A 12,836-nucleotide genomic window follows, 5' to 3' on the forward strand; every position below is an offset into this window, starting at 1 on the left:
ACCCCCACACGACCACCGAAATCGAGCAGCGGAGCGCGGCAGAAAAAGACCTCCACAAAAAACCGCGCTGCTCCCCCAACACACAGAAAACAGAAGCAGACACAAACACTATCACGCAAACGTAAAATCTCACACCAGCCAGCAGACCCGAGCACTCTGCGTAGACCGCACAAGCGAGCGCCGAACAACAGCAAACAAAGGCGGCTGCCCACCCCGGTAGTGGGGAGGGAGACTGCGCGTATGAACAATGCCCTCAGGTATGCAGCCAGCTGCTCAAGCCGGCCGCGTCACCTGACCACGTGCACGATCGGAACTGCACAGAACCAGAGGCGCCGGCCGAGGCGAAACAGGCGGGCCACGGCACGAAGTGGTCGCGGCCGGCGGGCCGCTACGAACTGTCACGATGGACGTCGAAGAACTCGCCCACGCCGACAAGAACACAACAACAGACACCGACGAGGATGGTTTCAGACTCGCCAGAAAAACAGTCAACACACACACACACACACACACACACACACACACACAACAGGTACGACACTGTAGATGAACAAAACACAGAGACAGCGGCACCCGACACAATACCAAACCACATGATAAAAACGGCAGAGGAAGAGGTGACAAAATATAGAATACCCCCCCCCCCCCCAATCGTAATTGATTATGACCAGTCGTACAAGACTATCCACGACTTAATTAAACAAGCTATAAGAGACGGTAAATTCACAGTGAAAACTACAGGGGAGGATAAAATAAAAGTAACGCTGAAAACAGTCAACGAGTATAAAAAAGTAAAATAAATGATACACAATCACAAAATACACTATTACACATTTCCAATAGCGGCCAAGAAACCCATCAAAGTAGTGTTCCGCGGTATGCCACACAAGACAAACACGGCCGAAATAAAAACATTTCTCGAGGAAGAAGGCTTTGAGGTGAGCTCGGTGGTAAAAACCCACCCAAAAAGGCGATGGCCCCTCCACAGAGTCACCCTCCCTGACTTAGCTCAGAACAGGAAGATATGGGAGGTGGAGAGAATCCTGGCAGTGGAGGTAACTCCCGAAAAAACTGAAAAAGATATCAGGGCGAGGTAGATGCTTCAATTGCCAGGCAATAGGACACCTAGCAAGGGACTGCGGTATGCCCATTAGATGCGTCAGATGCGGAGAGCATCACACATATGACGAATGCAGGGTACCAAGGGGGGAAGGCAAGGAATCGTGCTGCAACTACAGAGGAGCACACCCTGCCAGCTACCTAGGGTGCCCTGCATATCGGCAAACCAGGGATCGCCACAGAGGTAAACAAACTCATGGCGACCGCTCTCAAAGAACGGCAAATAAAACCTAATCCCAACAACCGCTCCCCTACCGACAATTCAGACAACCAGCGACCAGTGTGTACGCATCGCGTACATACTCGGCAACTGTAGGCGATCCCAACAAACCACCCCAACCACCCGACCCAAACCAGGTTCCTGGAAACGGAGAATCACCTAGGGAAGCCCCTTCGTGCCCCCCCCCCCCCCCCCCCCCCAAGCCCAGTCTGCATAAAGCAGCAGAGGACGCCACTATCGAGGGACTCGCGTCGTCGATCAAAATGCTGCAAGAGCAGATGATTCACTTGGTCAACGCTCTCGCCAGCATCACACACCTTCCAGCCGAACTCATCCCGGCAGCCGAGCAGTTGCAGCAGTCAGCGACTACCGCAGGAAACGCCCATGCTACACCATGGATAGACGACCTAATATACAAGGCCTCAAAATCTGCGTTTTCAACACAGACTGTCTATTCCATCAAGCCTTCGAATTTAGAGGATTCATAAAAGAGGAAAACACTGACGTATGCCTAGTAGCCAAAACACACCTTAAACCAGGAGTAAGGGCATCTGTACCAAATTACAATTGTTAAAGATGCGATCGGCCCACCGCAGGAGGTGGGGTTGCAGTATACATCAAACGAGGCATAGAACACCACCAGGTGTACCCAACAGATAGAAGCGGTCCCAATACAAATAGCCACTGTAACAGTGCCCCTCACAGTCATTGCAGCCTACCGCCCCCTTCCCCAACGCTTGAAGAGGACGACATAGCTGCATTAAGCCAAATAAGGGGCAAGCTCCTAATAGGAGGAGACCTCAACGCCAAACATGCAGACTGGCACTCAAGAATAAATAACAGAGCTGGTCGACAACTGCAACAACTCGCGCGCATGCACCAGTTCCAAGTGTGGGGCCAAGAGGAACCCACCCACTTCCCGAAAAATGGGAACAGGACGGATGTCCTCGACATTGCCCTCACAAAACATATCATGGGTTTTGTGTCCGCAAGCTCAATGAACAGAATGTCGTCGGACAACAACCCTGTCATACTTGAGGTTGACATGGGAGAGTGGCTCTCTTTCCCACAGCTAACATCCACACACAAACTACCTCTACTGTCGACATCCCTGACACGCAGCATGTCCAAACAGCTCAATACGCAGACGACACCACATTCTTCTCCTGCTCCACGAACAGGAACCTGGCTACCTGACATCTACAAACAGCACTAAATAGTACAGACGCATGGGCCAAGAAATGGCGCATCTCATTAAATACCGAAAAGACGCAGGCTCTAATGATCACAAGACGTCTCGGAAAACGCCGCCCACTAAGACGACCCATCCAACTGCTGCAGCTACAAGGGCAAAATCTCCCCTGGAGAAACACGGCGAGATACTTCGGTGTGATACTGGACAAGCGACTAACTTGGAAGTGCCACATCGAGGAACTCCACAAGAAAGCTCTTGGCAGGATGCAAGTCCTCTACCCCATATTGAATGAACATAGTTCACTAGACCCCAGCACTGGAGTAGCGGTCTATAGAAGCCTTATTAGGCCAATACTGGAATACGTATGCCCCATATGGGGATATGCAGCCAGATCGACATTAGGCCGCCTACAAAAAATTAAAAACCAAGCCCTACACGTACCTTCACGATTCCCCACAGCAGATCTACATGCTGCTGCGGATATCGAAACACTTCAAACACAGTTCCAACACCTGGCAGAACAGTTTTATGCCACAGCCGAAACCACGCAAAACCAGCTAATCAACACACTAGGTCAATACGACTAAACAAATGACAAATATAAGAGACCAAAGTCAATACTCTCTTGAGTAAAACAAACGAATCACACACCTCTCACCAAAACAGAATACCAAAAGAACAGCATATCCCAACACACAAAGTCACAGCGAAGGAAATGTCCCCACGGGACAACAATCTTCTTCGCAACAACTTCCAACAAGAGGAAGAAATTAGAGAGGAGAGCTCCCCGGCACTGGCTCCTATGACGATCTTCGACGATTAAGTCGAATAGAAAATCCCAATACCCAATCCCTAATCCTGTTCCTTCCCCTGTAACACCAATCATCTCGCCTACCTCAGGCAAGTACGAGACAGACAGAACAATCATCACAATATCACAGACACCAAAAAACTAAAGAAAAATCACGAACACACATTCACAGGGGAGTAAAAGCCGAAAGGCTACAGACTCCCACCTCACACTTCCCCAAAGAGGGGAAAGAGCAGCAGCGGCGCTGGCTGGTTTTCTCAAATTGGGAGCGGAGTTACAAGAAGATAGCGGGAAGGGCAGCTGATTTGTCTGTGGCTTGTGAGCAAATTGTCGCTGCGGGTTGCGAGTCGTGGGTTGGCGCGTCTTCTTGCTGCCGTGGGTCGCTTTTTTGGCCGGTTCGAGCACTTAGGCTGCGACAGGTACTCCTGCTGCCGCAGAGACTAGCTCTGCTACCCCGAAGAGTAGGGAAATTGCACGTCAGGGCCTGATCAACGGCCAGATACCCGCGCATGTCAGATCTGTTAGGGTGGGACCCATTTGCCAGATATCTAACGGTGCCAATAAAACGCAGAGACCGACAACCCTTGGCAGCCAACCTTTCCGTGTCTCGACATGGAACAGATCTCAGTCACAGTAACGATAACACAAAAAGAAAATGCCCCTGGTTGCTATGAGGTCAACAGGATGGACCTAACGGGCAGCCAGAGCAGGATGAGCCCGAACTCGCGATTGCTGTTGCTCAACGCAATCGCGGTTCTCACTGGCAAGGACAAGAGAAAATACGGAAAAAAGCTCGAAAGAGCTTGGAAACAGCCGAAAATATTGCCCATGGGTGACAAAACACCACCCAATGCCCGCCTACTTAAGAATACGGACAGGAAGGCAAAGAAATCCCCCAAACGGAACAAGGTCATATCTGGATCACTGGCAAACAAGCGCAAGACCACCTTGCGTAAACCCGTAACTGCGCGTCGGCCAGAAGTAGTGGGTAGGCGCGGTCGGCTGAAGTGCAGCCGATCCGGCCGCGTCAACACAAAGGCCGACCGTGCCACGTGTAGCGGCGGCCAGCAGGGTCAGGCAGCCGAACAAGGCGCCAGCGCTGCGACGGCTTGCGCGCGCCCCGAGGCGGCCACGCGGCTGCGCGCCGAGGTGAATGCGCAAAAGCACGAAGGTGCGGAGGCGAGTGCGCGCGGGCGGCGGAAAGAAACCGATACCGCTGTCGTGAGAGAATGCCAGTGTGGAAGAGTAATCGTTAGCGCTAGGATTTCAAGTCCCACCCACTCACCCTCACCGGAACAAGTCCCGCCCATTCACCACCGGTTCACCCCCAGTTTTCCCAGTCTTTGTTCGTCGACTGTGCATCGTTTCAGTTGACCCATGTGGTTTCCGCGTTCGGCTGCACGTTGCGGTAGAGCATTGTTCTTTTAGCCGATTTATTTAACATATTTCGCATGTGAAGTGTTTTGCTTGTTAAAAGTGTTTTATCGTGTATTGAGTGTGAAAAGTGTTGAAAGAGTTTTATCGTGTACCATCTGTGTGTGAACTATTCATGTGTGAAAAGCGTTTCGTTTGTTGTAATAGTGTTTAATAATGAGTTCTTTTAAGTGTGAAGTTTGCGGCAACGAGTATAGTTACCGCAAGACTCTGAAGAGGCATATGGCCACAGCCCATCCACAGAAGCTCAGCGAAAAGATGCCTCCTGTTACAGATAAGGAGCCTTCATGTACATACCAATGCTACATATGCGACAATGATTTTACTTGTAAAGGTAGTTTAAAACGCCACCGACAAAATATTCATGGCCAACCGCAACAGCAAAGGTTTATGTGTACAATGAGTGCATTGGAAACCGATTCAAAAAAGGGCTGGATGGATCATTTAACTAAATATGGAAGTGACTGTATTTGTGTCGATGGAACTCATGGCCTAAATGGCTAGGATTTTGAAGTGACAACATTACTTGTACTGGATGATATGAGGCAAGGATTTCCATGTGCTTTCCTCATATCTAACAGGAATGACTCAGATGTTTTGAGTATATTTTTCAATTGTGTCAAGTCTCATGTTGGACAGATTTCCCCAAAAGTATTCATGACGGACCTGGCAGAATAGTATGGTATCGCTTGGAACAAAACAATGGGACATCCTGAAATGAGACTTTTCTGTACCCGGCACGTCGATAGAGCCTGCAGGGCCAATATTAAGAGCAAAATTAGAAGTTTGGACAAGAGAAACGAGGTGTACAAACTTGTTAAATCATTAATGCAGATAAGAGACGTTGCTGTGTTTCAAGAATCGTTGGTAAAAGCATTGCAGAAACTCAACAGCGATTCAGACACTTCATAATTTGGTCACTATTTCAAGACGTATTATGAAAAAAATGTGAAGTGTTGGGCATATTGTCATAGGATGTGATCCGGACTCAACACAAACATGCACCTGGAGAGCATGCATAAGACATTGAAATATATACGTGCTAATGCTAAGCAGGTGAAACGTTTGGACAAAGGTATATCTGCTTTGATGTCGCTTGTAACAGCAAAGCTGTTTGACAGGCTCATTGTCAACGTGAAAGGGAAGCTAACAAGTAAAATGAAAGACATTCGCTGTAATCACAAATGCAGCATTCTGACGAATAAGGACTCAATTAGGAAGGTAGGCAGAGGTTGGGAAGTACCAGCCACAAAAACACATGAAGTTTACCTTGTAGAAGAAAATATCATCTTCTGTGACTGTAAATTAGTGTGCACTGACTGTAAAGTGTGCATTAATAGGTATTCCTGCACGTGTATTGATTATAGCATTAAGTTAAATATGTGCAAGCATATACATAATGTTTGCCAACTAGACAGTACAGAACAAAATCCTTTTGAAATTTCTGAATTACAAGATGCAGTAGCTACAAATGTTGGAGACATCTCTTGCACTAATGAGAAAGAAGTGATTCTGAAGCAAGTAAGTGGAAATGCTAAATCCTGCACCCCAGAAGCATTGGCAGAAGAGAAGAGAAAATCTATTTCTAGGTTTTCAGAAATTGTTTCTGGTATGTCAGCTACTGAAGTTCAGCTGGCTAACAAAATGGTGACGTCATTGAAGGTTAATGTAGGTGCTGTTCGCACCAGTAGTGGTATCTCTTTCATTAGCCCACATAGAAGTCTCAAGAGGAAACTTGTGCCCCAGAGGAGCCCGTTTTCAACAAAGAAGACAAGTTCCTCAAAACGCATATCCATGGCAGTTCCTAATGCAGAAGAAACCAATAACATCCTGAGGGCACTTCTGGATGAAGGTCTGTACCATTAATTTGCAACTATTTGCTGTTAATATTAAAATATTTTAAATGTTCATGTGCCCAAATCTGTTGTGATCATACTACAGCCCAATGTAGAACTAAACATCCTGACATGAAAATCGCTTCAAAATTTTATCATTACATAACATGTCTCATACAAATGAAGATAGTGACATAAGTAGGCCATAATCTATTGTGATAGTGCATATGGTGTTACTTCTTAAGACAGATAGGGCTGCTACTTGACATTATTATCATTCGGTAGATTTTCTACAGTATGATATAGTATCAATATCTTTCAGATATCTTACCATGTGTGCTTCAGTATTATTATTACTATTTTGCCATACATCCCCTTTCCGATTTTGTTTATAAATTTCATGTTCATGTGATGTGGAGTTTTTTCATGTAGTTTTAGTCTGTGACTGAATCACTCTCCCTGAAAAACCTGTGAGTTATGTTTCAGCTCCCACTATGGCTCAGATAGTATTTTTTGTAGTCTAAAAGCATTGAGGAAAATAGTTTCCTGAGAATCCCAAAAAATAATACGTTAGGTGATGACAAATAAAACATGCACAAGCAACATTTTTTAAAAAATTTAGTCAGTAATATTATTTGTGGTGTTCATGATTTTGTTTTGTTACTTAGTATCCTGCATTGTTAACTCCATGATATCGTTTTAATTACTGGTACGCGCATCTGTTTGACACAATTTTTTTGATCAAATATTGTATTTCACATAAACATTTCAGTTTTTTTTTTTTGGTGAAGTGAACAATTCCTGGGTTACCACAGTTAAATTATTTTTTATTTGCTGTGGTGTGCTGCTGTATTTCCACTCAGTCATTCTATCAGTATTGCTGGAACCTGCAAATAAGTTTGAACTTAGAGTACGCAATTATATGTGATGCTTGGTTCAATCTGATACAATCCTCCGCACAGATGACTCACAAGTAATAGGCTGCTATAACACTGATGAAAATTTAATATGCTACATTGAGTAAAAGCTTGGAGAGTGTGATTTTTCTGTATGGCAGGTTAAGTATACCATTAGAATTACTGAGTGAAAACACAGTGGCACACACAGCAGTGAGACATGCAACATGCATCCCTGTTATGTGATGGTAATTCCATGAAGTGGACCACACTGCGTCTGATTTATCTTCTATTTCACACATATGCAGTGCCATTTTTCTGTTCTATGGATGGAACATCATTTAAAATCCTGTACCTGTCAGTATGAATGTGCAACAAACTGAGTCAACCAATGCAGCAACAGCACCAAAATAGCACACCAGGTATTAGATTAATTCTGTGTTACACACAATACTGAAATGCCTTGTGAGACATCTCTATATTCATGTATGCCCAATGTTACTTCCCTGTTCCAATATACAATGCCTGCATTGTGATTTAATGTTTACTTACAGGACCTGTCAGTGAATGAGTTTAGAATGGTGCTTTCAATAAACCATGAAAGCAAGAGCTTCCATACAGCACACCAGGTATGAGATTAATTCAGTGTTATGCACTATACAGATACGCCCTGTGAATCATCCCTAAATTCACACATGCTCAATGTTACTTTTGTGTTCCAATGCACTATGTCTGCACTCTGGTTTAATATTTACTTTCAGGGCCTGTTGGTTTGTCTGTGTGAAACAGCAAGTGTCACTGAAAATGGCAGCAACACATCCAACATGCCACATTAGCTAGCTATGTCTGTCCCTGTAGCTGTGCGGTTAGAGAGACTGATAGCTACGCAGGGTCTCAGGTGCAATTCCTGCTCTAGTCGGAGAGTCTAGCCTCTTGGGGGCTGGGTTATGTGTTGCCATTATCACCATTTTACCTTTTTTTTTCAAATGCAAATCACCAAAGTGGTATCATCTGGTGAAGACTTGCAGTAGGCAGTCGAAAGATTCTGCATAGGATCTCCTGGACAGAAATGCTATACGGTCATTTCATTTCGCTCTAGGTAGGAGACTTATGCTATTTTATGCACATTTTTGAAATGATTTGTGAGTTATCTCAGAATTCGTATATGCTTAGTAAATTTCATATTTGTTTGCAGGGCTCTAGAGTAATCAGTGAGTAGCTGTGTACACTATGATGCTTTGTCATGACTGACGCCTAGCATGGCAATACAGCATGCCACTATAATGGTGTCAACAGTGTTGGATAGTTTGTCTGCTCCAATGGATGGTGGTGCATGAGAAATAGACTTGTCAGGAAGGCCAGTCGGACCTATGTACCCCAGTTTTGCAGTTTGGCCAGTGGATATTTGGAGCAAATCCACTAACACTCAGGTATTAAAAAGTTTATTTATTTATTTTAACATCACAGGATCATGTTTCCATATCTGCATCCATCCCTCCATTCCCCATTCCCCAGTGAGAGGGGTCATAACTATTTTGTGAGTTTGTACATGGAGCACATGAGTCTCCTAGTAATTGAATCCTTTCTACTTTTCCAGGCTGCATTAACTCTCCCATGCTCATCCATCCCTGTCCTCACTTCTTTCCCTCTTCCCTTCCTTTATATCTCTGTTTCCTTGCTTACACTGGCCTAGCTATCCTGGTTTTTTGCTATCTCTTAGAGTTTTATTCTTCTTGCTTTTCACTTTCCTAATTGGAGTGTTTGGTCCCTCTTTGGAGTTTGAACTCTAAATTTTGTCTCCATGGTGTGAGCCACAAGGGGAACACCACCATACATGAAGTCTTTGGCATGTGGCCTTACCAGCTCTTCCATTTTTTACCTGAAGCTATTGTCCTTTTCATGCTCTACAGCTAGCATGGTACCAATTTCATGTGCTTGGAGTGTTATGAACTCTTTTGCTTGAGTCCTCTGACAACACAGGGATCACAGTTCTGATATTTGAGCTGCTACCTCCCCGTGTATGCCTAGGAGTAGTGGCTTGTCGTTCTGGAGCATTGGAACTCCCAGCAACAGCTCTTATTCCAGGTGGCCATTGGTGTGTCTGAGTAGTGCATTTTGATGTCCATTACTCCTCAATAGCCTTTGAATATGTTTCAGGGTGTCATTTCTCATAGTGACCTCATCTTTCAACTGGTGAACTGCAGGGCAGTCTGGAATAGCAAGGCATTCATTTTGTTCAGAAAGGCTGTAAGGACAACCACATTGATAAACCATAACCTTGACACCCGAATAAAGTGGTCATTATCAGTGTGATGTGATACCGTATTGCCTCACATCAGATTCCTTTTTGCTCAGTCTAGGGCTGACTCTTTGAGTCCACCACCTTCCCAATAAACTTCTTGCAATAAGGGGACTCGTACTGCATGGCCTACAGCAGATCTACTATCCTCTGATATCTTTGTATTGGTCATACCAGGTTGACTCAAGCCTCTTACTCCACAATGATCTTCCCCTCCCCCCGCCCCTCACTGTAATCCATATTTGACTGGACTCCCCCATCTTTTGGCCTTTCGCATTAAACATGCTCTTCCACCTTCCATTGTTACAGACGTTAGCAGACAACCTTGTGTAGTTACATCTGTCTTCGGTTATCATCCTAAAAGTGGTTTGTCCCCTATATTTAAGTACCTGAATTTTCTCCCATAACTGGAGGCCTTCATCATTGCCTTCATTCCGGCCAGGTTTCCCTCCCCCCATTTGTTAGGAATTTTGTATTGTTTCCTCCCCACCCCCCTCTTCTTGTGTCATCTTCCCCTGGTGTTGTCCCGATTGTCACAGTCATGGTATGCTGTGGGGACCGGCATGGGTTTGCAGTGATTCCAGCACCCTGTTGCACATAGCATGATTGAGGCACATTATGATCTCCCCCTATTCCTGTTCTTTATTCTTCCTGCCACCCCACGGTTCCTTCTGCATCTTTGTTTGACTGTTTTCTTTTGCCATCGGCTAGACTGTGCTGTTGGTTTTTTGCTCCCACAGCCTCTGACATTTTGGAACTTGGGACCGATGACATCACCATTTGGTCCCTCTCCCCATTCAAACAATCAATCAATATCTGCATCCAGCAGACAACCAGTGAGACTTAGTATCTGCTCTGTTAGCATCTGTGTCAGGATGTTACTTGGATTAACGACAAGTTTGAAATTATTAGTTGTTTCCAAATACAAAAGGCATTTTGTTCTCTGATAAATTAGGGGTACAAACTATGTGCCAGTATTATGGAAATAAAAACCAGTTAAAAATAAAACATTCTGGAATATGAGCAATTTGGTTACAGATAACTTTTGAAATAGGGGATTTAAAAAAAAGTAAAATATATACTACAAAGTGGAATCAAAAAGGCTTTCAGCTGAGTTATATATCAGAATGACTTATCCGCTCATTCTTAATTCCACCTGCATGTGTTTATACTGATCGTGAAACAATATTTATTTATTAAATTTATTTTTAGGTAAATGAGTTTTCAGGAAAATTGATTGTGAACAATCAGATGTAGATATATTCACAGCTAGAATAAGAAAATATTTAATCTATTTAACAGTTGTATGTGTGTTACTCATCTAGCTGGAAAAAAAAAATATATATATTACAAGTTGATGATTGTAACTTACTCTGTTTTAATTCAGGGATGGGTGACAAATGCATAGGCATGAACAGGTATTACATTGAGCCTGAATCACAGTCATCACTGCCCAACTCGGCTTGGGAACGGAGTGATCTAGCAGTGCTACCATTCTAGGCTGGTGGCAAAATCAGCATCAGTTCCTGGCAGTGCATAATATCCCACATGTCAGCAGAACTGCCGTACCAGCGACTGGTGAAGAAGTAAGGAAGATTGATGTTTGAGATCCTGTCAACAGTGAAGTCATCAGAAACAGAGCACAAGCTCTGGCACTTTCAAGGACAGAGAAGAAAATCTACCTTGGCCATTCAAAGGATTTGCCTTAAGGAATTTAGGGAAATAATAAAAAACCTAAATCTGGATGACAGGACACAGAAGATAACCAACGTGTTCCACAATACGAGACCAACATGCTAGCTAATGTGCTATAAATCTTCATCCAGAAGTGGTCTCAGTAACTTGTTGGTTACTTCTGTACCAGGAACTGCCATGGGTATGTGGCCTGAGGAGTTTGTTTTCTTCACTGGAAACATTCTCCTCTGCAGTTCAAGTTTTCTCTTGTGACTCCTTTGTGGGCTAATGAAAGAGATGCTGGTGTGAGCAGCACCTACATTAATTGACGTCACCATTTTGTTAGCCAGCTGAACTTCAGTAGCTGACATACCAGAAACAATTTCTTTAAACCTAGAAATAATTTTTCTCTTCTCTTCTGCCAATGCTTCTGGGGTACAGGATTTAGCATTTCCACTTACTTGCTTCAGAATCACTTCTTTCTCATTAGTGCAAGACATATCTCCAACATTTGTAGCTACTGCATCTTGTAATTCAGAAATTTCAAAAGGATTTTGTTCTGTACTGTCTATGCATCTTGTAATTCAGAAATTTAAAAAGGATTTTGTTCTTTACTGTCTAGTTGGCAAACATTATGTATATGCTTGCACATATTTAACTTAATGCTGTAATCAATACACATGCAGGACTACCTATGAATGCACACTTTACAGTCAGTGCACACTAATTTACAGTCACAGAAGATGATATTTTCTTCTACAAGGTAAACTTCATGTGTTTTTGTGGCTGGTACTTCCCAACCTCTGCCTACCTTCCTAATTGAGTCCTTACTCATCAGAATGCTGCATTTGTGTTTACAGCGAATGTCTTTCATTTTACTTGTTAGCTTCCCTTTCACGTTGACAATATTGGCCCTGCAGGCTCTATCGATGTGCCGGGTACAGAAAAGTCTCATTTCAGGATGTCCCATTGTTTTGTTCCAAGCAATACCATACGATTCTGCCAGGTCTGTCATGAATACTTTTGGGGAAATCTGTCCAACATGAGACTTGACACAATTGAAAAATATACTCAAAACATCTGAGTCATTCCTGTTAGATATGAGGAAAGCACATGGAAATCCTTGCCTCATATCATCCAGTACAAGTAATGTTGTCACTTCAAAATCCTAGCCATTTAGGCCATGAGTTCCATGGACACAAATACAGTCACTTCCGTATTTAGTTAATATTTCGCCTTGTGCGTTGTTCATTATAATTAATACAAAGTCTTCACTTTTCAGTTCAGGGTACAGATCATTAATTGGTTCTTGAGGCTTATAGAACAATACACATGGATTGTCACTTTGCTGCA

The 12,836-nt window shown here is 43.9% G+C and overlaps 1 long non-coding RNA gene across 1 annotated transcript; it reads left to right on the forward strand.

Annotated features, from left to right (window-relative positions):
- The first annotated feature begins 8,061 nt into the window (after window positions 1-8,061).
- LOC126284696 (uncharacterized) lies at window positions 8,062-12,278 on the forward strand. Its single transcript, XR_007551525.1, has 4 exons — window positions 8,062-8,139; window positions 8,272-8,609; window positions 8,706-8,940; window positions 11,197-12,278. It is a non-coding gene; the product is annotated as an uncharacterized LOC126284696 (long non-coding RNA).
- Window positions 12,279-12,836: the final 558 nt, after the last annotated feature.

Source organism: Schistocerca gregaria, chromosome 8, assembly GCF_023897955.1.
Source record: "Schistocerca gregaria isolate iqSchGreg1 chromosome 8, iqSchGreg1.2, whole genome shotgun sequence".
NCBI lineage: Eukaryota > Metazoa > Arthropoda > Insecta > Orthoptera > Acrididae > Schistocerca > Schistocerca gregaria.